Source organism: Varanus komodoensis, unplaced genomic scaffold (genome assembly GCF_004798865.1).
Source record: "Varanus komodoensis strain SLA01 unplaced genomic scaffold, ASM479886v1 scaffold5, whole genome shotgun sequence".
Classification (NCBI taxonomy): Eukaryota; Metazoa; Chordata; class Lepidosauria; order Squamata; family Varanidae; genus Varanus; species Varanus komodoensis.
In genome coordinates, this window is record NW_025336087.1 from 24,249,754 (window position 1) to 24,276,577 (window position 26,824).

At 40.5% G+C, this 26,824-nt stretch overlaps 1 long non-coding RNA gene across 1 annotated transcript in view; it reads left to right on the forward strand.

The window, feature by feature from the left end:
- Positions 1 to 1,633: 1,633 nt before the first annotated feature.
- The window catches only part of LOC123031632, a 37,146-nt gene continuing 11,955 nt past the window's right edge, over positions 1,634 to 26,824 (forward strand). The window contains exons 1-2 of the long non-coding RNA XR_006416338.1: positions 1,634 to 1,723; positions 8,629 to 8,889. This is a non-coding gene — a long non-coding RNA (uncharacterized LOC123031632). The remainder of the gene's footprint in view (positions 1,724 to 8,628; positions 8,890 to 26,824) is intronic.

The following is a 26,824-nucleotide window of genomic DNA, read 5'->3' on the forward strand; positions in this document are numbered from 1 at the left end:
CCTGAAGGTTTTCTGCTTCATCTTGTTGGGCTAAATGTAATTCTATTTTTTTATAAATCCTTTTTTCAACAATTGTCTGACTTACTTGTGAATTTAACATCTTATACCTTTCTTCTGATTTTAATATTCCTCTTTTGTTCCACTTTATCATCAATTTTATTATCAACTTAAGTACATTTTCTTATGATTTTCTGAGATGACATTTGGACATGTACAGAGCTTTCATCAGTTCATTTTTTCCACAAGCCCTATCTTCAATTTTAAAGTGTTGTTAACATTCCATTCCTTACTGAAAGAAACTTCTAACAAAGGCTAATTCCTTATAGATCATATGAGTCTACCCTTCAGTTTGCAAATCCTGCCCCCACACCCGCTGTTGTCTTTGTTTGAGATTGATTTGATTTTTGGAGTTGGAATTTTATGTACGAGTTTTAAGAATCCATCTCCACATGAACTTCTCTATCAGATCTGCTTTGTCCTCAACAACTCATTGTTGTCTACCTGCTGCAGCCCATTCAAGGGAGATATATATTCTGTTAGAGCCATCTATGAGGCCAAATCAATTAACAGTCTCAAAACTCTAGAGCTTTGTATGGGTCCCTTAAGGTCCACAGACCAGTCCAGAACAGTGTCCAATGGCGATAATTCAGCTTGGACTGACTACCAAATTATCCAGCAAAGGCGGTTTGTGTCTTAATCCTAGCAAATGAATACATTACAGTTAAGAATTTGGCTAAACAAGATGTTCTTGTGTACATTAGAATATCATGCAGCTGACGCATGAACCAAACTGGGACTTAGTAATTGATTGCAGTTCGTGCCTTGAGATACGTTTAATTTTGAACATGATAGTTCTTAAAATGCTTTTGATTTCCTTTTTGACTTTTGGCTGCTTCTACAATATAACTTCAGCATGATGACTAGAGATGGTGAGAATGGCCTAATTAAATGATACGTTAATTGGATGTGTGCATGAGAAAGGCAGCTGCCTTCCCAGTGATGTAGGTTGTCATGAGAAACTCAGTGACTCAATACAACATAAATGCTCCAGCTCATGAGTCTGCAAAGACTGACAATTCCATTAACATCAAAGCCTGATAATTGACTTTTATTTTATCAATATTTTAATTCGTAATACAATTCATGTAATCCATTGTAGAGCAGAGCAATGAAAAGTGAGGAGGAAGAGCCATGACAAGATGGCTCCATAGGTAAGTCTCTAGCATAGAAGTGAATTCAACCTCAGTTTTATAGAGTAGCCAACCCGATAGCAACACCAGGTTCTCTGCTTTTGTAGTCTGCCAGGTGTTCCTATGGCCAAATATCATGGGGATTATTAATCAGATGGAAGCTTTTAAGGACCCTTTCAAAAATTAAGCATGTATCCCAATCCACTGGGACTTGAGGCTCATAGGGAGAGTGGTAGTGGATCTATTAGAAGTGTTTTCCAGTGAGTTCCATTCTAGCTCTAGATTTTTGTAAGACATTTCAATGAGATCATTCCCTCAGTGACCCCACCTTCTCACCATGATTATCACCAGCTGCTTTTCCCCACTTTCTTTCATGGTTACCATTTCCTTTCCTTACAGGCACTGAACTTTCACCACCATCATCGTCTGGGCCAGAATGACAGGCAGGTAAACAAGCAGGTTACACAAGTGAAGGAGAGGAGTGACTCTGGCAGACTTTTGTCTCTCGGTCTCCGCTATGACATGTGTCATTGGTAGGTGCCCAACCATGTCTACTGTTGATGCTGGCCATGAGAGAGTGGCCATATGCCTGAGTGGCCAGGCAAAGTGGCACAATAAACAGGGTCACATCAAGTCATGTCAGGTTCTGGACCAAGTTGCTAGATTTGGCAACAGACATCCAGATTGGTAAGTTTGCCATGAGCAAAGCCAGCTGGAGCTGGGGCTCAGACTGGGTGGCCCAGGAGGCCCTTTCTGACTCACTCTGTTTCTATGTCTCTGTGTTTTGTATTTCTAAGTTTCTACGGTCAGGCATTATTATGAGCATGGAATTTCATGGTGAGAACCACAGGGCCCTTATTGCAGGTAATCGAGGGATGTTGCCTGAACCCTTGTAAATATTAGCAGGTCTGTTCTGCACTTGCCACTCTTTGAAGGGCCCATGACTGCTTCTTTAATGACTAGCATCTATGAGATTGAAGAGACGTGCTACTTTATTAACCCCCTCCCCACAGTGTTGACCCCCTTTTCTTTCAGTAAGGTTGTTTACTTCCTCATTATTCTTTCCTTTCCCATCTCTACCCATTTATTTCAGTCAAATTACATAAAAACAGCATCCTTAATGCAGAGCTGAGATGGTGGATAAGGATGTTCATTTGTAGCAGCATCACTAGTTTAGTCAGAAATGGGGGACTATTTATTGATTTATTTTTGCCAGAAGTGGGGCATCTACCTTCACTGTCCATGGCTTTTGAAGTAACTGCAGTTCCCCTCTTTCCATCCCTATACAAAGTATGATGCAGAAGTGGAGGGCACTGGACCGGTCCCATGATCTATGTGTGGAAGTCATAGATGCTTTTCCTCTCTGGATTTTTCGTGGCACTATAGGAGAATATAGCAGAAAAACAATGGTTGGCTAAATGTTATCAGGAGAGAAAAAAACCCATATCTTGTGGCCTGGCAGAAATAGCTAATTTAATGTTATTGATTTAAGTGAAAGTGACTTTAAACCAAGAGAGACTAAAATGAATGGTAAGCCTAATTGCAGATGCCTCGGTACATTATGCAGATAATAACAACTCCCTGGTGGATGTTACAGGACTTACTGAGAACACAAAAATTATACTTCTCTCCCCTTCTTTTTGTAATGAAAATCAGCCAATATTGCATCTTATCCTTCAATCCACAGAATGAATTGAAAATGTCCCATGCCCTTTGTCTTTACTGATCTCACCCTAATAATCACAAACAAATGAGCCTCTTCGCACATTAATTTATTCTGACAAAATGAAGATGCTCTAGGTCAGTCTAAAAACAATACTGAGAAATTAATGAAGAAAAAATAGAATACTGCTGGGGGAATGGAAAAGCACCATCAACATGATTAGACAATGATGGGAGAATGCCCATTAATAATAGGAAAGCATCTATCCACATCCCACCGATATCCAAAATCGGTTTGGCAGAATGCAGAAGAGGGACATCTTAGTTGCTACACATGTGGCAGTTTGGGAGCGCTCCTCGATCCAGAGCTGTCCTTGGATCACAGGTGGCAGTGGTGACAAGCAGTGCTTTTCTGCAGCTTTGGCAGATTTACTAACTGCCCCCTTACCTGGATGAGCATTGCCTTGCAATGGTGACCCACACTATCTATGGTGACTTCCCAACTGGATTATTGTAACGCGCTCTACGTGGGGCTGCCCTTGAAGATGGCCCAGATACTTCAGTTGGTTCAGAATAGAGCTGCCAGGATATTAAAGGGAATCGGAAGGTATTCACATATAACGCCAGTCCTCTATCGCTTACACTGGCTGCAAATTAAAGTCCAGTCCCATTTAAGGTGCTGGTGATGACCTACAAAGCCCTAAATGGCTTGGGTCCTGTATACCTGAAGGAGTGCCTTCTTCCCTGTATGCCCTCCCACTCCTTAAGAGCTGAGGCAGAGATCCTTCTTCAGAAGCCCTTCTTGAAAGAGATTAGGAGAGCGGTTACCTAGAGGAGGGCCTTCTCAGTGGTTGCTCCCCACTGTGGAATATGCTTCCCAGAGAGGTTTGCCTGGTGACAATGCTATTTTCTTTTTGGTGCCAGGTGAAAACTTTTTTATTTTCCCATTATTTTAAGTGTTAATTGGTTTTGATTCTGGTTTTAATAGTTAATCTCTGGATGCTGTGCCATTTTTATTTTATTTGTGCTTGTTGTAAACCATTCTAAGATGCCAGTAACGGGACAGTCTATAAAAGCTTTCAATAAACAAACAAACAAACAAACACTGGGGGTCCCTGCCTAGCTAAGCCTCTCTGGTCCTTTCTCTAATTGTCATTTTTTCAACAAGCAAAGAGATTGTTTGCTTGTTGCTATAATCCACAAATGGACATAGAGGTGGACAGGTGGGACCTCTGATAGGCACCTCCAGGTGTGGATCAAGCTTAATAACTGAAGTGTATATGTCTAAAACTGTATTATTATCTTCTGCTGCTGTTGTTGATTATTATTGTTACTGTTTGGACCACAGAAGCTATTTAGAGATGCATAGGCATTTTACAACACAATAATATACATGTCTACACAGACAAGTCCCACTGATTTCAATGGCATTTATTTTCATAGATGCGAGTATAGGATGGCAAACACAGATGTGGGTATGGTATAGCAAACATAGACATGTCTCCTTTTCCCCCTAAAAAGCTTATGAAGTAAATTCAACAAGAGGGAAAAGAAATCAAGCATAAAAAAAACCAAATGTGGGCAAAGACAGTTATACATCTTTAAAGTTTGGTCACAGCTGGGAATGAGGATTAGAAGGATAAGAAAAAGGTGTTCTTAAAAGAGGGGTAATATGAAGTACTAAGAACTAATTTTCACTGAATGCAATTGAATTATGTTGGACCTACTTCTGAATAAATACACTTAAGCTCATGCTCTGTGAGATGGGAACCATGCTATAGAATAGATATGAAGGCAAAAGCAGAGATAAAAGGGATTGTGAATTTTGATATCAACCGATCAATTTCCCTTTTCCTGAATCAGTTATGCAAAAGGTGCCAAAAAAGCAAGCTGTCAACAAAAATTCTGGATGCACTGCCTTTTCCAGACATTTCAAATGCATAGGGAATAAATAACCCTGCTAGCATTAGGGGTTAAGCTACAGGTTATGGATAGTATTAGGAAAATAACAGTCACTTTCCACATTAATAGGCTTTGAAGTAGACCAGATGAGATGGAAAAGGTAGGCTTTCAACAAAAATGCATTGCACACTGCTAAGGTTAGGGTTGAGTTTAAGTTAGGGTTTGGGAAATATGGGTCCCCATGCATGTGTATGATATTTTCCCAACGCTAACCCTAACCCGAAGCTTTAACCCTAGCAGGGATGTGTATCATCTATGCAGTAGCAAAGTTTCTCAAAACTCAGAGCACAAGTGGTATTTACTGACAGCTCTCATTTCTATACCCACGTGACCTACTTCCTGGCCCATAGACAGGTACAAGAACTGACATTTCCCAGACTTTTACCAGAACCCAAGCCAAAACCCTAGCAGGGCTATATACTCCCCATGCTTTTTGAAAGAGCACAGAAGAGCAGCTCACAAGAGGTTTGTTTGGTTTTTCCTTCTGGACAGCTCACATTTTCCACCTCATCTGATTTACATCTAGGCAGGTGGGATGAGAATAATCTGGAAGTGTCATAACTGGCAATGGTCAGATACTTCCTGGGAAAGTTTTGGCCTTGGCTGTATGTTTGCAGGTGCAAGGGACTGATTGATTTGGTTCACTTCCCTGAGATTGATGGATCCAAGTGATTCAGTGACATTTCTTATGTTATTCTAAGTGGGAAGAGATGATGTTGCTCTTGATCCTGCCATGGGTAATGCAAGTACCTGTCAGGTCAGTATGTTAATTTGATCTGGCTGAAAGCCAGAAACTGAGCTGTTTCACATCTCAGAGTATGAGTATAATTCTGTTATAAGCCTGTCTACATCTCGTCTATATTTTTGTTATGTTTCGCCTTTATCCCATTCTTTTCCCACCTGCCGTTCTCCACCTAGCTGTCTTTCCTGCTTATTTATCCTAACAAAATTAGATGGTAGAATAAATAATATTTATGCTTTTATATAAAATGCGACAAGATGAATCTCAATTATATTTTTAAAATGCATTTAGTGCTAGATGTGAGACCAGCACTCAAAGGATATTCCTGTCAATTCACATTTGGAGAACAAGGATCAAATAGAAATTCATTCAGACAGTCATAGATACAAGGACACTGTTTGTAAAATGAAATGTGATGGCTAGATTGCAGTGGCCACTGAAATAACAGTGCAGCTTCTTGTGTTTCATGTTTATGGTTGGATTCGTTTCTGGATTTGCAAAGGGAAATCTTGTAGCATTTCTTTCAGGATTAAATGAAAATTGTACTTAATAGGGGAAATTTGTTTAAATTTTCATTTATCCTGAAACAAATAGAGAGAGGAACAAGAGGACATTGGGGAATGAGCTGAGCTTTATTTGTCTCTGATAATGTGATGGCAAGAGCTTAGTCACTGAAAACAGACTTTTCTTCCCATTGGCACAATCTGGACAAAAACAAGATGGCAGATGCCAGGACCCAATGAGTGTTGCTGCATAAGTCAGTACTACCAACTTCATAGGCAGAGGCAAAAAAGAACATTCACTTGCCCCACTGGCATTTGAGGGGACTATAGCGTTATTCCAAATGTGCGATCCATGTGTCTTTCCCCTGCAGAAGTAACTCTGAAGTGCAACATACTGATGGAAATGGATCTCATTACATGTTGTAAATCTGATGATGGCAGAACTATGGAAATCTATATTCCTTTATTTCAGAATTCATCATTACAAGTTAGAGCTTTCAAGTACTCCAATTAAATTGATTTAGAATAGTTTGATTTGAAATGCGTGCTTCCAAGGTTCATTTTTTTTAATATGATGGAAATTTTCTTCTAAAATAAATGTAGGGTTGGAGTTGAAAAGAAGAACATAAGAACAGTATAAAAGCCACACTGGCTCAGACCAAAGGTCCATCTTGTCCAGTACCCCATATGCATGGTGGCAAAGCAGCTGCCCACAGAATCTAAGATATCAAAAAGAGAATGTTTTGCCTAATTCATTAATTTCCCTCCAGTTTGCTTTTGTGAACGATCTACAGACTGAATACTTTTGGAGACCTACTGTAACTTCAGCAGGAACCAGCACTAAATCTGTTTTTTGGGTGTCTGCCAAGCAGAGACATGAGTCATGAATGCCAATCATCAAAATAATGTTCAGTTTGACAATATAATCATAGATGCTTGGATAATGAGACTAACAAGCTTTTCTTCTCAACTGTATGCCAGTCCTAGAAACTCGTTTGTATGTTTATTCAAAAGGCAGTGGCTGTTGTCTTACTCATCAGCTGTGGAAAGGAAGAACCAAATCCTGAATGTCACAATGGATCTTCTTGATGGATTGCAATGTGCTGCATTTATATTACCATTAGCCACACTATGTCTGTATATGTCTCTCTAGTTATATATTATTCTGAAGCAGTGCTCTCTCTCTCTCTCTCTCTCTCTCTCTCTCTCTCTCTCTCTCTCTCTCACACACACACACACACACACACACACACACACACACACACATTTCCACATCATATGAAAGCCACTGTGGCACTGTGGTTAGAGTGTTGGACTAAGGACCCATTCAGACATGAAACTCATTGGGTGACTTTGGACCAGTCACTCGCTCTTGGCCTAACCTACCCCACAGAGTTGTTGTAAGGATAAAATGGAATGGAGGATGAGTATTTAAGCTGTGTTAGATTCTTCACAAGTGGAAAAAGGTGGGGTATAAATATAATGTAATAATAGCAAGTCCATGATTTTGGGCTTGTGGTTAGGGTTATTTGAACACCCTTCAATATTCTGCATCCCACCACCACTCCAAGACTTTACCACTTGTGACCAACGTGCCTTGGAAGGAAAGCCTCTCAGAGAAAAAAAGTAGGAGTTTATCAAGCATAGAATGCCAACTGGTCTTTTAATAGGCAGACAATAAATACACTTACCCACTTGCATGTATCTTGAATGATGTCAAATATTTGGAGCCAGAAAAAAAAGATAAAAGGTATTTTAGAGGCAGCCAAGCTGATATCTGTCAAGCACTGAAAAGCGTGATGTGTGGTGCCTTTTAGATATTGCAGCAGTGGTGAGCTAGACATTCCTGTGGCTTCTTTTTATGGTTTGCTGTGATGTTTGTAGAACCAACCACCATGTGAACAGAGCCAGTTTTCTGCATCCACACCGCAGACATGTTCACTCAGTGCAGCTGCTCATGGGAGAATCAGCAGCTCAAACTTTCTGGTTCTTCAAGTGTCCATTTTGGTGCACATTGTTAAAGCATGTACCCAGAACGAATCTCTCCTTGACTAACACATGGAAATGCACATTCTCCTAAACCCAAAATGCACTTTTGCCCATAAAATGTGTTTTGCTTTTGGGGTGCAAATGGGACAAGCTCTGATGCTAAACAAGTGGACACAACAGTCTCTAATATCCTTAATTTCAGCTGGGTGAAGGTGAGGAGGCAAGGTCTCATCTGCCAGTTTCAGACATGCCATGTCTGGATTCCTGTGAACTGCCAAGGCCCAGACTAAATGTGACAGAGCAGATCCGAGGCTAGGATTGCCTGTGAGTTTGCTGTTCAGACAGAAGGTGAAGGAGCCAGTAATGCTTCCAGTGCCATGTTCAGTTTGTCTCCAGTCATACTTCAAAATATGGAAGCTGATTATGGTTTTACGGAAATCACTGACTAGGTCTCTATCAGTCTTCACTGAATTGGTTCTTTGTAGAATTTTGTGGACTTCCGCTTTGTTTGTGATTTGGTGGTAGCCACCATATTTCTTATGAGTACCTTGTGACTTATTTTCTTTCCTTTTGGTTGTAGGAAAGAAAATGGAATGAGTCTGCCTTAAGCACCTGAACTCTGAGGTTGATGGGCGTCCTATGCATGGTGAAGGAGTGACAAAAGAGGTCTTGGCCTCTTTCCACTCTACTAATCAGCCAGACTGTTTGCCATCTACTTGCAGCATTTTGGATGGAAAGGGAGGTGCAGCAGGTCATATCCAGACAGATCCAGGTTTCTCCCCTCCCTGCTCTCCCAGGCTCTCTCACCATTCTCCAGCATTGCCCATGCCATAACAAAACAGTAAGTGTGGTTCTTTCTATTATGTAATTTATGCTGGGGTTATGTTATGGGAAGGGGTGGGGTGAAAAGCTAGTTTAAAACAAGGCCTTACATTATATGTTATATATCATAAACCAGGAATTAGGAAGCTTTTTATTGTTATTGGGGGCTAATATTCCTCAGGCTTAATCAGTTAGGCATCTGCATGACAAGAGAACCAGAAGATTGCTGGAGAGAGATGCAGGAATATGCAAACATGAGCAAATTGAGATTCTCTTGAAACTAATCTTGTCTCAGGTACAGAGCAGATTGTAAGGTTTTTTTCCTCCCTTTTCTCACAAGGATTTTTTTACATGTATTTTTCTACATTTATGCATTTTGGCACAATTATATTTGGAAAGATATGGATTTCCTCACCTTAACAAAAGCAAACATATGTTCGGGTATGTGAACTGAAATATAACCTGTGAATTTTGGATTTCTGATCACAACTTGTTTTTGTGTCTATGCCTGTTTCTAGGAAGTACAAATTGGGTAAGGTAGCATAAATTTCCAAATCTATGTTTTTTACTTCTATAGTTAAGTGTGAGCAGAGCCCAACAAAGGTGGCGCCTGGGACAACTTGGTTGGAAATTTGCAACTCTAAAGGGTTATACTATGCTCTCCCACCCCCACCATTTATCTCTGTAATACCCCATCCCCCCCCTTCTGTTCCACCCCTTCTCTGTGGGTCACATGACAACCGCATTGCATAAAATTATATTGAGGATGCATGAAACTAGGATGAGGACATTATTTAATATTAAATTCCATTTTTGTTGACTTCTTTTAATCATTTTGTCTTGAATTATCCCATTAATACCTTACAAAAATATGCATGTAGGCCTTATCTCAGATACCTGCACAACGTAGTTTGAAGACTGAGGTCCATGTGCTACACTGAAGCCAGCTGTATATACAGTAATCTGCATTCATGGACACATTCCTGTGATAAACGGAAATGTTGGAACTTGTTTTCATATTCTTGAAAAGGTTTCCATTATTGTTGAGAGGGAGCCCATTTCTCACACATCACAGTCTGCTCAGGTAGGAGGAGGCAGAGGAGCAAAGGGAATGCAAAAGCTGACAGTTTCAAGGTTACCTGGTGAAGTTTCTCAGGCAGAGGGTGCAAACCTGCCCATGAAGGGAAGGGAGAAAGGTTTTTCAGGGTGGAAGGGTAAGAAGATGCAGGAAGAATGCCTTGCCCTGGCCAGGTAATGGCAGGTGAAGAGACCAGACCAGTGAAGAAGCATCTGATGTTCCAACTGCCCATCCCTCCAGCAGCAAGATTCATCCTAAGGGTGGAGTCAGAAGCTTTTCTGAAAGCAGGAAAAGAGGAAATTTTCAGTTTGGATTCAGTTGTTTACATGGGCAGTTGCTTCTCCCACAACTCTTGGAGAAGGCTACTGTCGTGCATGAAGCTCCGACAGAAACAGTGACTCATGAGGAGACCTTGCACTTGGCACCCAGTGCCCAAGAGTCGACCCCACAACCCAATGCAGGGATGGCTGAACCAGCTACTGCATCTTCCCCTGAGCCCCAGCATGTTGAGCAAATGCCTGGACCTTTATCAGAGACAGAGAGTCATGAGAAAGAGGAAGCTGCAAGTTCTACTCAGAAAGAGGCAGAGCAAACTGTCTCTCCGCCCCCCCCCCGATGCTGATCTCTCTGCTCCAGAAACAGAAGACACAATAGGTGTCGTAGATTTCTCAAAAGCCGAGAACAGACGTATTTTACGCAGATTTGAACAACTACAAAGTAGACAGCGTAAGAAGAAAGGCGTGACTTGGGAGAATGATCCCACATGAACTCAGAGAGAAAGAGAAGCCATTATAGGGCTGACATCTGCTTAGCAAGGACCGCTATTAGGGAACTTATCTGTAGAATTGTAAATCTTGTAGACAATTAACATTAAAGGACTTTAGTTTTATTGCTCTACAAAGAGTGGAATGTTTATATAACTGGCCCTCGACAGTTACTTCCATTTATACTGTTCTGTAACCAGATAAGTTTCAAGAAAAGCACCATGCTTCTACAGTTTGATTTTGAGTTTTCTAAAGTGAGGGAACCAACCTGCTCATGACAATTAATAACATTCTAGAGTTGTAATCTCAGAAATTGTTTGGGATGAGTCCCCATAGGGTGGGCCTTATTAGATGCTTATCATTGCAATGTTAGACTATGGTTTTAGCTTCTGACATGCTGCTTTTCTTGAAATGGACTTCAAGTTTATGGCTTTTGTTTTGCTTCTATTTGCTCAAAACTGAAATAACATTTATTTTAATCTTTCATGTTGACCATTTTTAGTTGGCTTCTGTACAACTCTAAGAATATGTAACTTCAGAATAATAAAAAGAATGAGAAAAAGGTTCACAGTACCTTGAAAAAAAAAAGTTCCCTAGAGATTATTTGATTTCCTCCCCCCCTTAAAAAAGAAATAAAGAGAGGAAATCCTTTTTCACCTATGTAAAGTGTTACTTTCAAGTGTTATATATTATTCATGTGAAGTAGTATTTCCCCTTTACTCAGCACTGGTTAGGGCTCATTTGGAGTACTGTGTTCCATTCTGGGCAGTGAGGTTTAAGAAAGCTGCAGACAAAATGGAAAGGGTTCAGAAGAGATCCACAAGAATGATGCTGGGACTGGAAACAAAGCCTTATAAGGAGATATTGAAAGAACTGGGCATGTTTAACCTCAAGAAGAGAAGACTAAGGAGAGAGAGATGGTAGCATTCTTCAAATACCCTCCTTTTTCCAGTATTTGAAGAATGCTATCATCTCTTCTCCTTAGTCTTCTCTTTTTGAGGCTAAACATGCCCAGTTCTTTCAATATCTCCTCATAAAGCTTTGTTTCCAGTCCCAGGACAGGGTATCTTCTCCATCATCACAGAGTGCAGAACACGGAATAATGGGCTCAAGTTCTAGCTGAACATCAGGAAGAACTTCCTTACTGTTCAAGCAGTATGACGATACAGCCAATAAGCTAGGGAGATACAGACATTCAAGATGTAACTGAGCAGCCATCTGAGAAGGATGGCTTAACTTGGAGTCCAGCACTGAGCAGGGGGTTGGACCCTCCGGCCCCTTCCAACTATTTTATGATTCTATGATTATCTCACCTAAAAAGCATTACTTTTGAAAGCATGTGGAATCACATGAACTGGATTTAGGCTAACGTTCCCATCTTAGATATGAAAGAGTTTCATTTTAAAATGATTTCATAGTGTTTCCAATGGTTATCTCACTCACACAAGCAAAAACAGATGGAGAGATATTGCCATAATGTCCAGACCTCAAACAATGAATTATCTTGATTTCATGTATGTCTAATGAAGACAGTAGTACACCTAAGCTATGTATCACTAGAAAGATAATAAAGAACACACCCACACTTATGCTCTTAAAGAAGCAAGAAATTATTCCATCAGTAATTTTAGTAGAGAAGTACTTTGTGTGGAGGCAGCATTTCCAGTACTGTTTGAAGTCAATTGAGTTGGTCCTAGACTTACTCCTGGAGTAAACTACTGCTATTTAATGTGTGCCCTAACACTATGAGGACTTCATGGACAAAAATGAATTTGCAAGAACAGCTCTAGCATGATCTTTTTTGGTTATTTTATCAAACATACCAAATGTTGTTAACCTATTTTATTTAGTGGTTTTATTTTAACATCGGATTATGTGCAACTCTTACTCTTTCATTTTTATTTTATTGTATTAATTTGTTCTAAACCGTCCCAAGACATTTGTGATGCGATGGTATGGAAAGGTTTTTTTTTTTAAATGTAGAAGAGATGGAAATGTGGTTGAGTAACCTGCCCCAAAGAAGTCAAAAGAAAGAGATGGGACTTGTGAAAGGTAGCAGGGAGATGAACAGGTGAATTTTCCAGGAAATGAGGTGAATGCAGAGTTTCACAAATACTGAAGGGCAGAGTTTCACAAATACTGCTTTTCCTCCACTTTTTAAGAAGCACATCAGATGAAAAGTCCTATTTCTCTTCAAGGTATTCTTTGTAAGTCTCTACCAATTAAACATAATGTTTAAAAATGGTATGTTGCGCCCAGATTTAAGTTTGGTCAACTGCACTTGTGGAAGTTGATTCTCCCATTCCTTCCTTCCTTCCCACAGCAGCCTATCTGGCTTCCCGAAAATACTACCGAAAGAGTCTGAAGACATGGTCTGCACCACTGTTGCAGTGATGAGTGGGTGAGCTACAAGCTCGTATGTTGTGTGTGGGGAGACGGGATCTCCACAAATTGAGCACAGTGCCATTCCATGAACACAGTCCCTCCTCCCATTAAAGTCTCTTCCAGCTGATCTTAAATCTAGCCTCAGCATTCTGTAATAGGTTCTGAAATTCAGGTTGGCTGGGCTGATTCATTCCTCTCCCTCTCCTCTCCTCTCCTCTCCTATCCTTTCCTTTCCTTTGTTACTTTTGTATGACCATTCTTGAGCAGTTCTCAAGAAATACATTTTCTCCTTTTATACTTGCTGAATTATTCCAATCATTCTTGGAATGAAGTCGCCGATGCTTTTCAAAATTTACTTTGCCACTGTCATAGGCTACAAAAAGAGCTCCGCTCTGGACAGAGCAGCCACCATTTTAATCAAAGTTTAAAATGGAACAAAGAAGCTGCCACCACTGAAGAAGGTAGTTCCAACCCTCTCCATGGTTGTGAATTATCTGTGTGCTGCCACCTTTGGAAAACAAAACCATGAACTCACTCATAATTTGAGGATGAGAATTGACTTTCACCAAAAATCAACTAAGGGAATAATCCAGTGTGGATGCCCATAAAAACTGAATTCAGAACATTATGGGCATTCAGTGCAAGGCGTATATTGTACACAGAGAACTTGGCCTCCCTATTCTTACTCCTTCTGGTTGTCTAGTTGTGGTGGTTGAATGGCTTTGGAAGGAGGCTGGAGTGCTGCCAGGATCCGGTCTCCACACCTTTTTGCCAGAATGACTTCTTTACCCCTTCCCTGAGGTCACTTCTTATGAGCTTGAAGGCCTAACAAGTATGGATCCAGGGGCCATAGGATCACTTTGTAACTAACAATTTGAGCTATATTCATCTCAGCCTGAGCAAACACAGTTAGGATCATGGCACTAACTGAATAATGAGGATGATGAATGATGGCTATCACTAAGACGCTTTTGTACATTTGGGCCTCAACTTTCAGCTGCATATTATAAGCTATACACCTTCTCTACCTGAGATCTCTATAGAAGCCATATAAAGAAAGCAACTATGGATGCAATGGTATAGTTATGCAGAAAATAACTATTGCAGAATTCTGGGCTATTTCGTAAATAAAATATTCATTCTGTCATGCTACCAAGTCAGTTTCTTGGGTTACTATGACAGGGCATTCCAGAATCTGAAAGGCATGCTCACTGTTATTTACTGAGGGCATTTATCTGCCACTTTTCCCTCTCTTTAAAGCTATAATTCTAAGCGCATTTGCTAGAGACTGAATTACTGAACACAATGGGACTTGTTTCCAGTAAACTTGAGTAGAATTCTTATGTAAGTGAGCTGCATGTGGCTTACATAAAAATGTGATAGTGACACATTTGGATCAAGACCTTACTTGCTGAAATACTGAAAAAATAGGAGATGATCGCCATAGAATAGAACCATTTAAAAATTATTTTGCAAGGACTAACACTCTATTTTTGTTTTTGAAGATTTAGCTTATAATAGAACCCAATATTTTCAAGTTGTGACACATAAGGATCACTAAGCAACATGTTTTTATAGAGTGTATCAGATAATATTGTCAGTTTATTAGGCAACTACTTTGAGTGAGCAATCCTAAGCTTTCTGAGAAAGCATATTAAGGACCACAGGAGCATTCAGTCACCCTTCTGAGTTCACAGATGATATTAATCTCTCTTCCCTGCCCCCTCACAGTGCCCACAGAAAGAACCATGTTGCCTGTTTTGGAAGGAGAAAAATTTAGTGTTCTGGTGGGCATGGAAGCCAGAGAAGAGGCTGGGTTACCCCCTGCCCCAAATCCTATGGCTTCTCCAGCTCAAAGACTCATCTAGAGTGGCCATAGGATGTAAAAAAACCGAAGTTTCCATTGCTTCTCCTCCTCTGCCAGCAGCAGCCTGATAGGTCACAGGATACTTGGAAGCCTCTGACACTGAAGGCTTCCATAGGTTGATGCTGTTAATGTGCTTTGAAGCACACATATTGCAGAACAGAATTGAGCATCTCATAAGTAGAACTCTCATCACTTGATTGCAGAATTTTCCACTGCAGTGAGATCTATTGTTTTCTGTTTAAACTTTAATGGAATAAGTCTAAACTAGCACATGCATTAAATTAGCATATGCAAATTATATGTAAAACTTTGCCCTTATTTGCCCTCTTATTTAGCAATGTGTGTCCTCTTATTTGCCTTGTTCTTCTGTTCCGTCTATGCTCGTTCTATCCCTCTAGCTTCTCGATAACTACAGCCAAACTTCTAGAATGGGGCATTAACATTACTTAATTATGTTGCTGAGATAAAGAGAACAGCAGAATAGCTGGGGGCATTATAAATGTTGTCATGCGTGGTGATAGTCCCCAAACTCTTTATAAAGAAACCAAATTGCTTGACTTCTGGTGAGATGTTTTATTCAGTATGTCATGTAGTGTACAAGAAGGGGTCTTCTCTGAGTCACTGAAGATTGGCAAACATTTGTGGCGATAATATGCATATAAAGCCCCAAGGAACTAAGAAGCATTGATTCACATCACACATACAATATCCTTTCAGGTCTCAAATGTTTTCATCCTATCAGAGAAATCCAGTGGATGCTTTCTCATGACCTCCTTTTGAATACAATATCCCCTCGGCCTTCACACTATTTTGACTGCTAACACTTAACATTTATTTAATGACAATAGTGACATAACCACACATTTAGTAATAAGTTGTATCAGGCCAGTTCAAATAGTAGAAAATCATTCCATACAAAGATTCTTGAACTTAACCAAGGATACCATGGCATGGAGAAGAAAATAAATAATAAGCGTGAGTCAGTTTTCCAGATGAACATTTTTCGCTCAAAATTTAAAGGATGTTTGCTTACTTGCTTTTAAGATTTCATGAACCTGCTCCCAAATTTCCCTTTTTTGGACATTTTCTTCAACATCTTTTTGCCTTCCTCATCTCCTCTGGATGCCATTTTTATTCCTTCTTTACCCACAGAACAAGAGAACAAGGTCAGGAAGCGCTATCTTTACTCTGAAGTGGCCCCGCTTTTCATCACGTAGCCTGTGTTTGTCTATGTGATGGTCTCAGGGGCTAAATCCAGGAGAACATCCATATTTCCTGCCTTTACTTTGACATATTTGGTAGTGTCCAATGGGCACTTATGCCTCTATTTTGCATCCTGACCATTCCTACTTCCAAATTGCAGCTGCAGCTTGTAGAAGAGACATTTAGAACATTCAAGGGTGACTGAAATGGTTCCGGAATGGGACAGGTTGGTAGAAATTGACCAGGGTGCTTTGCAAACCTTTCCCAACACACACATGAGAATTTAGATTTGTTTCTCAGTTTCCCTTAGAAGCACTTGTGGTGAATTGGTGCCAGTAAACAGCTATATCTGAGTGCACATGACCTGGTGCAAAAGTTCCAGACAAACCCATCTGAGGGCACAAGCTCTGGCGCCCACTGGTAACAGCTGCCACCACCAATAATAAAACAAACCCAGTCCTTTCAGTTCCCATGCACCCCTGATCCCTTGGGGAAAGACTGGCCAAGCATCTCACCAGGGTTCTTCGTGTTGGACTTTTTTGCCACCTTAGGGAACACACTCAGGACCTTGCGTGCAACCTAGACATTGAAACAACCGAGCATGTTTGTGGTGCACCTCTTTTGAGTTTCCCCCTGTTTCATCCCAAAGCACACAATCTGCAGTTTGGTGAAAACTGGGCAATTTTTTAAGGATTGAGGAGGAAAGGGCAGAAGGGGGAAAGGGCTGGTCAGATTTTGGGCACAAGTGGTTTAAGTAGCAAATCAGGACAAAAGCACACAAAGGGCAAAGTGCTGTATAGCTAGCACTGCTCTGCACTAAGCTAGCTACCTGGTTCCTTTGGGACAATGTGTGTGCAAGATTCTCCTTTAGCCTGCATCGACCCTATGGTTGGGGAAAGCCCAGATCTGGGCACCTGTGTTGGAAAACCTTGGGCAATCTCTCCATGTGCCTCCATCAAGCTGCCTTATGAAACAGAATCTGTGCAGTTCAGAGCACATAAGCCTAAGCAGTCTCTTGGATGTTGCCCACTGGCAGCAAATAAAAACTAAAAAGGGGCTTCCAACATCAGGGAATGTAGTTACTAACAGCAGCAGATGTGGCCAAATGCATAAATGAATGAATGAATGAGGACAAGTTGCTCCTATTCATATGACTCCACAAAACTGTCAAAAATCTAATCCTTGAACAGGGTGACAACATTTATTTTTCATGTGTAGGGCAGGTCATTTCAGCCTAGTTCCACCCCATTGTTTCCTAGCAGCTTTTCAATGACTCCAGCAGTACATTTTTCATAGACTACATTCATTAGCAGCTTCTCAACAGCATTCAGGTAATACATTACTTCGAAAAACCCATCATTCCTGCCTTACATATGGCAACAATTCCCAAGCTGCATCAGAAGACAACAAAAATTAGTATAAAAACTACTTTGTCACATTCAAGCAAACTATGATTTACTTACTTTCATGAGGCAGCCGAGGAGTTACACAGAGGCAAATTGCTATGCTAAAAAGAGTGACAACGATAAATATGCTCTCTTGCTGCCAGAAACTAGTTTAGAACCAAATAACACAGAAAAAGAAAGAATGTAGCCTTGAGAATGAGCAAATGAACATCAATCTGTTGTTTGTTATACTCAACCATATGTTATTTTAGTCACAAAAGAAAGGAGCTAGACAAAAATTGATCTTTTAACATAACTTTTAGATATTTACCTATTGTTTTAAAATATTTCGATCATGCCTATCACCAACCAAAAAAATATTATTGCATAAGCAAATTAATATTATAACAAAATATTAAGAGAACAAAAATTGCCTGAAATATACTTAATACTTTCCTATTCAGATAGCAATCAATACAGGACATCTATCTCCATCCTGCACCTATTCCTGAGTTCCCTACAAATGAGAGCGTGTCCTGCCAAACTGTTGTTTGATTGGCAGTGGGCTCAGAGATCCTAGCCCTCCATCTAGGCAGGACAAGAAGAATGATGGGAAGCTTGTGGGTCTGGCAGATTCATGTGTCTTCTGCACTTTTCCTTCCCACCATCTGTGTGTCTATGGCATAACGAGGGAGAGGGCCAAGAATCCACTGTGCCATATACCATTATCTTGATCCTTGGGAGACACACAGTCCTTTCATATGTGGTTTCTGTAGTATTGACCTAGCAATACGCGGCTTATATTTCCCACAAAAGAAAATTATTCAGTTAGTTCTGCCAACTTTTAAATGCCTTGCTGGGAATAGAAAATGCCACATTGTCGAGAAGAAAAAAAAAAAAACATGTTAGCTAAGCTTAAATGCAAATGTTCCTCCCTAATATGAACTAAACTTAGCAAAGTTTCCATTTTTACTTTTCTGAGTTAATGATGGAAATTAATTTAATCAAATTCATGTGTTTGGGAACAAGGTAATATCCAAATATTTCTTTAGCTTAATCACATACAAAAATTCTGTGTTTTAAATATTCATTTACACCTTCACTGAAATTAACATTCCTATAGATTGAATGTTTAATAGAAGGGAGGGCTGTTGATTGGAGAGAGTATTTTCACCCAATACTTGAAAGTTTTTCAAGTATCAAATGTGTAAGTTGTTTGGTTGGTCACTGATAGCTGAAGACATCAGTGGAGGAAGATGGGAACCAGCTGTGCCATTTTCTCCATTAAGAGAAGAAACAAGTCTGTGCCTCTCTCTGCCCAAAGAAAAGCAAGAAGAGTGGGATGGAGGCAGGATCAGGCAGTCATGGGGCTTTAGAAGGATCCATCAGGGCAGATGTGGAGTCCTGCCCCGATTTCATTTCATCAGGGGTGGGAGTGATCTGGGGTGACAGTCAAACCCCATTTCCCAACAATTTGTAAAAGAAGTCCAAGGGGGTTGTCCCCAGCCAATGACCAAGTAAATGAACAGAAGGATTACAGCTAAAGAGGTTTGTGTCTCAGTGAGAAGACTTAAAATAATCTTGTTGCTTCCAAAATTAATATGAAGTAACTTTAGCACCTCCTTCGGGTATTGAGAGCCATTTAACTCTCAACTCCAGTCCTCCCTATCCTGTACAGGTGAACATCAGAAGAAAGCAAACTAATCTCTCTTCCCTCACCCTTAGTGTGTTGCTTGTTTATTTGTTTGCAAGTGCTTTCAAAGCTACAGTTGCACTGATCTGCCTTTGCCAAACTTCCAGTTTCTTTTCCCTACCACCAGCTTTATTGTGAATTGATCTGTATCCTGGTGTAAATTAAACAACTCTCTTTAAAGCCCCTTGATTTGCCTAATATGCACAAACTTTAACAATGAATGCATAGTCAAGAGACTTTTAAGAAGCTAGTCAGCTTGAGTTAATGAATATGACCAAGGAAATCTCTAATGAAGTCTCTGTTTTTCACACTAAATGTCTTGATTTCACTAGGGTTCCTGTTAGCACCTGCACAGTCAATTTGGTGGCAGCTATGGCTCTTTGTATATTAAGTGATTTGGAATAGATGTAAATCATATTACATCAACCATACGGATGTAAAGGCTTAAAATGCATTCATAAAAGGCCTGAAAATGAGAATAATGGGAGATATCCAACAGGGAAACTGTAACCCCACCAATTTTATTGCACCCTCAACCAATTTCTGTTCCAAGGAAAAGCCCCACTACTTACTTTATTTATTTATTTTTCGATTTATATCCTGCCTTTTTCCTACAAAGGGCTCAGGGCAGCTTACATCATTCTCCTCTTCCATCTTATCCCCACAACAACAACCCTGTGAGGTAGGATGGGCTGAGAGTCTGTGACTGGCCCAAAGTCACTTAGTTGGCTCCATGGCTGAGAAGGGACTGGAACCCAGATCATCTGAGTCCCAGTCCCACACTCTTAACCACTACACCACACTGGCACTTGTGCAAATTGATCACTTAGCACTTCCAGGAGAAACCACAAGCAAGCAGAAACAGTCATTGCTCACATAAGGGAGCTCCACTAACCTGTCTTGATTCATATATAGTGTTTCCACTCATTTTGGGGCTTCCCATAGGAAATGGGAAATCTCCGATGTGCAAATGATGGGTCCCAGATGCACAATAAAATTGGTGGGATGGGCTGCTTGAGCAACAGAATTGGTGGGAAGGTCGCCTGCACAGTCAACCATTTGGATACTGTTCCATGTTGTCTCTAGCAGGAAGACTGCAGGGCCTCAGGCAAGGACATTCCCAAGTCAGAGCTATTCATGCCAATGGCGCCTCCCCTCATTTTCTCAGTGCGCCCCCATGAGAGGAGTTTTCAGGAAACAAATGGCAAGGGGGAAGATTTAACTTTCCCCTAGGCTAGAACTAGGCTCAGTCCAAATTGCCACTTGTGTTTAAACTGGAGTTAGGGAGGGAGGGAAGGAAGGAGGAAGAAGGGGGGGGGAGAAGGGGAAGGGGAGGGGAAGGGGAGGGGAGGATGATATCCAGCAAGGAAAGCAAGCTTCAGTAACATGCCACATGATTAATGTAACATGTGACCTGGATAGGTATCTCAATGACCTGGCTAGACCTGCATCGATATTTATACAGGAGTAGCTTCTGTCGTGTCGGTAGAAATGGCTGCAAACTACAATAGATGTGGGATTAAGGATCCTGCTGTGATTCAGGAGGGAAGGAAATCAGGTCAATGTATAATCTTAGCATATTCAAAACGGGGGGAAGTGGAAAGCTGAGTTTGATCATGAATGTGGGCAGATAGCTAAATCTGAAGGACTTTTAAAAGATGGGGATATGGATGACGATATGCTCTCACTGCAAAATATATCTATGCATGTACAGTGTGCGCATGCCTATTCCACAGGCCTAGAAATCTGTTTCAATATTATCTGTCAATGTAAAGGTAAACATTATTGCACTGTCAAGACCCAGTTTTCAAATGAGAAATTCTGTTTTCACAACCAGATTATAGACAGTGCATGACCACCATCAGCCCATCACCATAAAAACTCCTTCAGTACGGTTCCACTAGCAAAAGTGACAAGTGCACTTGAATGGCAAAATGAATGCCCTTGAGGGCCATTTTTGGTGGAAAGGTGGAATATACATTAAATACGCAATGAGAAATGATAAGACTAGTAACACAGAACAACAGAAGCCATACATGATGGTTACATCTTGACTTCATATATTTTATTTCTAGGACGCAGGTAACATATGTAACACCCTTCCTGTTTTATTAAGCCCACATTGATGTGCTACATATATGAAGAGGGTCCGTGTAATGACTGAGGAAGGGAGCCCCACCACTAACCCTGCCCCCAACATTAGTGTCTTCAGTGCAATTGTCTCAAGAGGAGCAACTTTGCATGAGTAACTCCTCAGGCATAGGATTGCCACATAACCTAGCCCTGACTTGGATGTTGCTCATGGGTCCTCAAACTACAGCCCACCATGCCCATTTATCTGGCCCGCCTGAAAGGTTTTGCACTTGCTGGGCAAGCGCCCAGTGGTGGCTTGTTCGTGCAGAGATTGTTTTGGAAGCACTTGGAGAAAACGATCTCTGCACAAGCAAGCCGGTAGCTTGCACGGCGCACCGCCTGCCCCCACCTCGCCATGCGCATCCTGCCCCCTCACTGGCATGTGCCCCCCACCAGCACCTTTCAACTGGCCCCCTGTTGAAAAAGTTTGAGGATCCTTGATGATGTGGGATTAGATTGACCTGGCTGTATGATGCCGAAGGCAAGAAAAACAGTGCAGCTCCATGCCTTTTGCGCATATGGCACATGAAGGGGCTAAAGTCAATATTGATGTTTATATATTTTTTTAATTTAAGTTTATAATTATTTTAATTTATTGTTGTAAGCCGCCCCGAGGCTTCGGCGAATGGGGCGGCATAAAAATGTTTTAATTAATAAATAAATAATAATAAATTATGAATTAGAAAGAGAAAGTGAGGATGGGGAAAGTGAAAGAGGACCGTTATCAATTGGACCATGATTGTATCCTCCAAAGAACAAAACCAAAAAGGACTGGCAACCTTCTCGTCTGATGTCCTTATTGCTAAGTTGCAAACAGTACAAAATGTTTTGTCTAAAATTCTTAACCTTCAAATTGTGACTTTCCAGTTCCTGACACAGCAAAGAAATCATTTGGGTAGCCAGTTACACAAGGCAGAAAAAGACAACAAAAAAGGACACATAGCATAAAAGTTCTGTATGCTTTGTGTGTGTGTGTGTGTGTGTGTGTGTGTGTGTGGAGAGAGAGGCATATTTAGACATATTTACTGTAACCTAAATGGAAATATCGCAGTCTTACCATAGTGGAGAAAACTGTGACCAGTTGACCTGTTGCTGAAATACTCCAAGGCCCCAGTTGCTCTCCTTCCTTCTGGTTTCTTAGCGTTATTTATCTTTATGCTGGATTTGGACTAGACAGGTGTTCAAAGAGAGGGCTGCCCTCTGTAAAATAAGATATCTGGCTACCTGAGATATTATCAAAGGCGGAGGCTATCACGACCCTTGAATCCTAGCTTGGATGCCAAAGTTTCAGGTACAGAGGATGACTGTCCAGCAGGCTCCAGAATTTGTTGAGATCAGAAAATGTGTACAACTGAAAAGAGGCCCTATCTCAGACTTTGCTGAATCTGAATCAGGGACCCATTACAGGACACATGTCCCACACAAACAATGATAGCAGTGAGATCAACCCAAAGCCAGTGCTAGAAAATGGAGTATTTCCCTATCAATGCAGAGTCTTCCTATCCCTACTGCTAAGGAAAGACTTTTGGTCAACGCATGTTTAAAATTTACTCCAGGAGTGTCCACAGAATGCAGGAAGCTCCCTTATTTTGAGTCAAATTGTGGGTCCCTTCAGACCAATATTGCCTACCTTGCCTGGCAATGACTCTCCAGGGTTTTAGGTGGTTTTTCCAGCCCTAGTTGAAAAGTGCCAAGGATTAGACTTAGGAACTCCTACATACATACCAGGTGCTCTTCCTATTGACCTGTGGCCCCTCCTTTAATCTTAGAAAGAGTGGCGTTAGAAAGCATTGTCAGAAAGGATGAGGCTGGAATAGCTATATAGGTATGGCACAAGGAATATGCTTTGATTCCCTTTTTATGTGCAGCTCCAGTTTCAGGCTCAGCCTTGTCCTGAACTTGCTCCTGTTCTGCTGGACAGCTCCCTTGCTATACCAGGAGATAGTGAACTGAGCCTCGCCATTCCAGCGCTGGTGGGAAAAAGACATTAACCAAATGAATCAAGCATATTCCACAGCTGGATCAAGATTTATGCCACCAGGCTAATTTCTAAAAATATAAAATGACATGCTGCTTTGATTCATGATCCTGGAGTATGCTTTTCAAATGTTTTTTCCCTCTCTCCCAAAACTGTTTGAATTTGTAGCTATGAGCAAGGCAGAGAGAACATTAATAAAAATGCATGCAGTGCTGCTATAATATTTGCAAATTGATAATGAATGTACGCAGAGCAAGGTTTTATCAGCAAGTATCTTAATTTGTTTATTTAGGCAACTGGGCAGGCAGAGCCGAAAGTCACGCACAAGCTTATTTTATTCCAAATTTAATTAAAAATGAATGATCGAATGGATCTATAGGCAGCCTGCTTTGCTTTCTGAGAGACTGAAGATAAAGGTTTATTAAAAAAAACTGAAACCTGCTATTGTTGTACCCAGAATTTTATGTGTGTGGTCACTGTTTCCTCTACTGACCTTTCTCTATCCTTTCTACTTCTGACTCTGATTTAATCCAGAGAGGGAGAGACAGAAAGGGAGCTGTAAAGGAGAAACATAGTCAAGGACTGTATTTGGTCTTTGATTATTTATCAGTAAGAAAGAGTATCTGGGAAAGGTTCCAACATAAATATCTCAGTGTAAGGCACCAGAAGTCTTCAGCGAGAGACATGCTGGCTGCAGATGATGGGGGTTGTCTTCTTGGTATTTTGGTCTACAACCCCCCCAAATTCCTCACAATTAGTCATGCTGGCAGTGTTGACGTTCAAAGTCCTAAATATCTGGATGTTGGAGAAGGCTGGGTAAATGCAATATACAATCTCCCGTCCTGCTCCTAATTCATCTGTATTTTTTTTCTCAGCCTTGAAAATTAATTGCCCATTTGTTTATTGCACTGCTGACCATGCTAGATGAGGCTGATGGGAACTGCAGTCCAAAGCATATTGAAGGCACTGGGTCACCTACCCTTGTGCTCTTCTTAAGATTCTGTTCCAAGTCCCTCTTCCCTTCAGAACAGAAAATGAAAAAACACTTCAGCCACAGTTAGAATGTACTCTTGGCTTTACGCTCACTCTCTGTGTCACTGTGGCAGCTTGACAGAGAAGAGCTTTGCTTGCCTGCCTTCTGATACTGATGGCTAAATTCCCCTAGGCTCAGCTCAGGCTCAGCTTGGTATTTGCAGGCTTTCTCAGTAAGCTTTCTGTAAAAAGCTGATTGGTTGTCCAAGACTTCTTTCCCAGCTTGTAACGTTTCCAGTTTCCACTCACAATTTCCACTATTTCCTAGCCAAGTCCTGGACACTAATCACAACTCAGAACTATAAAAAAGTCCCCAAAGGCATAATTTTTGAAAGCTAACCTGTAGGTCATTCAGACTAAAGCTGTGTGTGGACGATCTCTCAAAATTCTCCTCTGCATTTGTGGAAAAAGAAAATTGGGAGACCATTTCACCGAATTTCTGCAACACTCTCATAATAAGTAGGCATTTTTCCAGAAGTTTTTCCTAAATGTTTTGTTTGGTTCCCAGTTTCCATAAATCATAATACAGGGGTGAGATATCTATTCCCAGAGAAGAGTTCAAGGTAGTGCTATGCCAAAATATCCTTAAAATTCCCTTTCCCTGTTAAAAAGTTTTCCCTTGTTCTGCCTCATTTTTGGTGATTTTTATATTTTGATTCTGGGGGGGGGGGGGAGGTTTGCATACTAATTCACTGTGATTAAGACATCCAGGAAATGTGATTTTAATCAAAATACTGGATTTAAAATGTCAGGGTTTTTTTTTTTTTTTTTTTTTACACTGACTGAAATTAAATTCATCCCCAATGTCTTTCTTCACTGCTATGTGTTATAAGACTGTGAGTTAAGAGTCATGCAAATTTAAATTGGGTTTCACATCTCCCAGGCAAAAATTATGCATTTCTCAGAGCACAAAACTGAAAGTTGGCAAGCCTTGGGAATATATTGGATGGGAATGCTGCAAGCTGAAGAAAGAATTGGCAGCAATTTTGTCTGCTCCTGAATCAGAGAGCATTGATTTTGGCACACACAACAAAATATTTATGGATTTTATATGAAAAGGAAGAGGCACCATTTCAAGTTGAGGATTTCTGGACTACTTAGCCAGTCTTCAATTGACCCATGCATCCACCCATACCTCCCCTCTCTACCCGTCCCCCAAAAAACCCCTTACCTTCAAATGGCATATGGTATATAATAACATCTCTGCATTAAAGGACCCTTAAACAGTTCCATAAGCTGCTTACAAGTCCCTTGACCTATAAACAGTCAAGCTTCTGACTTTTCTAAAATGTGGCTTGAAACCCTGTAGTTAGAACTCAACAGGAACTCTGGTGTCATAAATCTATCTTGGTCTCCATTATTCTGCACTCATGCTGAAGTGGTAGTGGTAAAGCAGAGATACATAGAGACGGCTTTCTAAGAGCCAGGCAGACATGTATGGTTATATGGGCTTTAGTAAATCTGGTTTGGCAGTGTCAGTCATCTTTGTTTTGTCCTCTGCTCATGAGTGGATCTGGATTTCTCTTAGGATGCAGAGAAATTCATTCTTCTTGCGCCAATGCACCCTTTTGCTGAAGTGTATAATTTTGAAACCAGAATGTACTCAGATGAGGAGCTAGGTGGATGGGGTTAAGTTCTTGATTGCAGTGGAAGTAGTTTATTAGGCGATTAAGCACATGGACTCTCAACAAAAATGTTTTTAAGAATATGCAAGAATTTTGTTTCAGTTCACACATAATCAGAATTTTCCCCATTCTCAATCCTGACCATGAATAGAATTTTATTTTTTCAAAAAGAAAAAAAAAGAAAAAAGAAAAACACAAAAGTTAAAAAAAAACACTTTGTATATTCTTGAATTACTGATGATTGTAAAAAAATGCACCTTCTTTCACACCTGTGAAAATAAATGCACACTTTCCCCATTTGAAATACAAGGTCTTCCATTCAAATGAAAATAAAAACAGATGACAATAGTAAGAGCAAGATTAACTGAGCTTTGAAGCAGAGTTCAAAGAATCTTGGTGAAATCAAGTTTCCTTGAACCTCCCTGTTATGTATGAGGAAACCAGTTTTTAATGAGCAGGAACTAATTAGTCATTCATCTCTGCTACACATTTTTGCCCATAGTAGTAGCTTAGTGTACACCTACTATATTACACCCCTACAAGATTTACCCTATGAGGCAGGTATGAAAAAGGAATCTACCTATTCCAAGCTCAACTTAACATACAGAACCCAAAGTTGCCTCCTCACCTTAAATTTGTAAGAATACCTAGTTAATTATATTGGCAGATTTGTTTTCACTGTGTGAATCCCAGCAGTGGAATATTCAAATGAATGTATGTGGCTGGTGCCAGTATAAGAATGATAGCTGCACTGAAATTATAAGTCAATAGAACGCTGAAAATGGAGAATTACCACACTGGCCCAAATCAA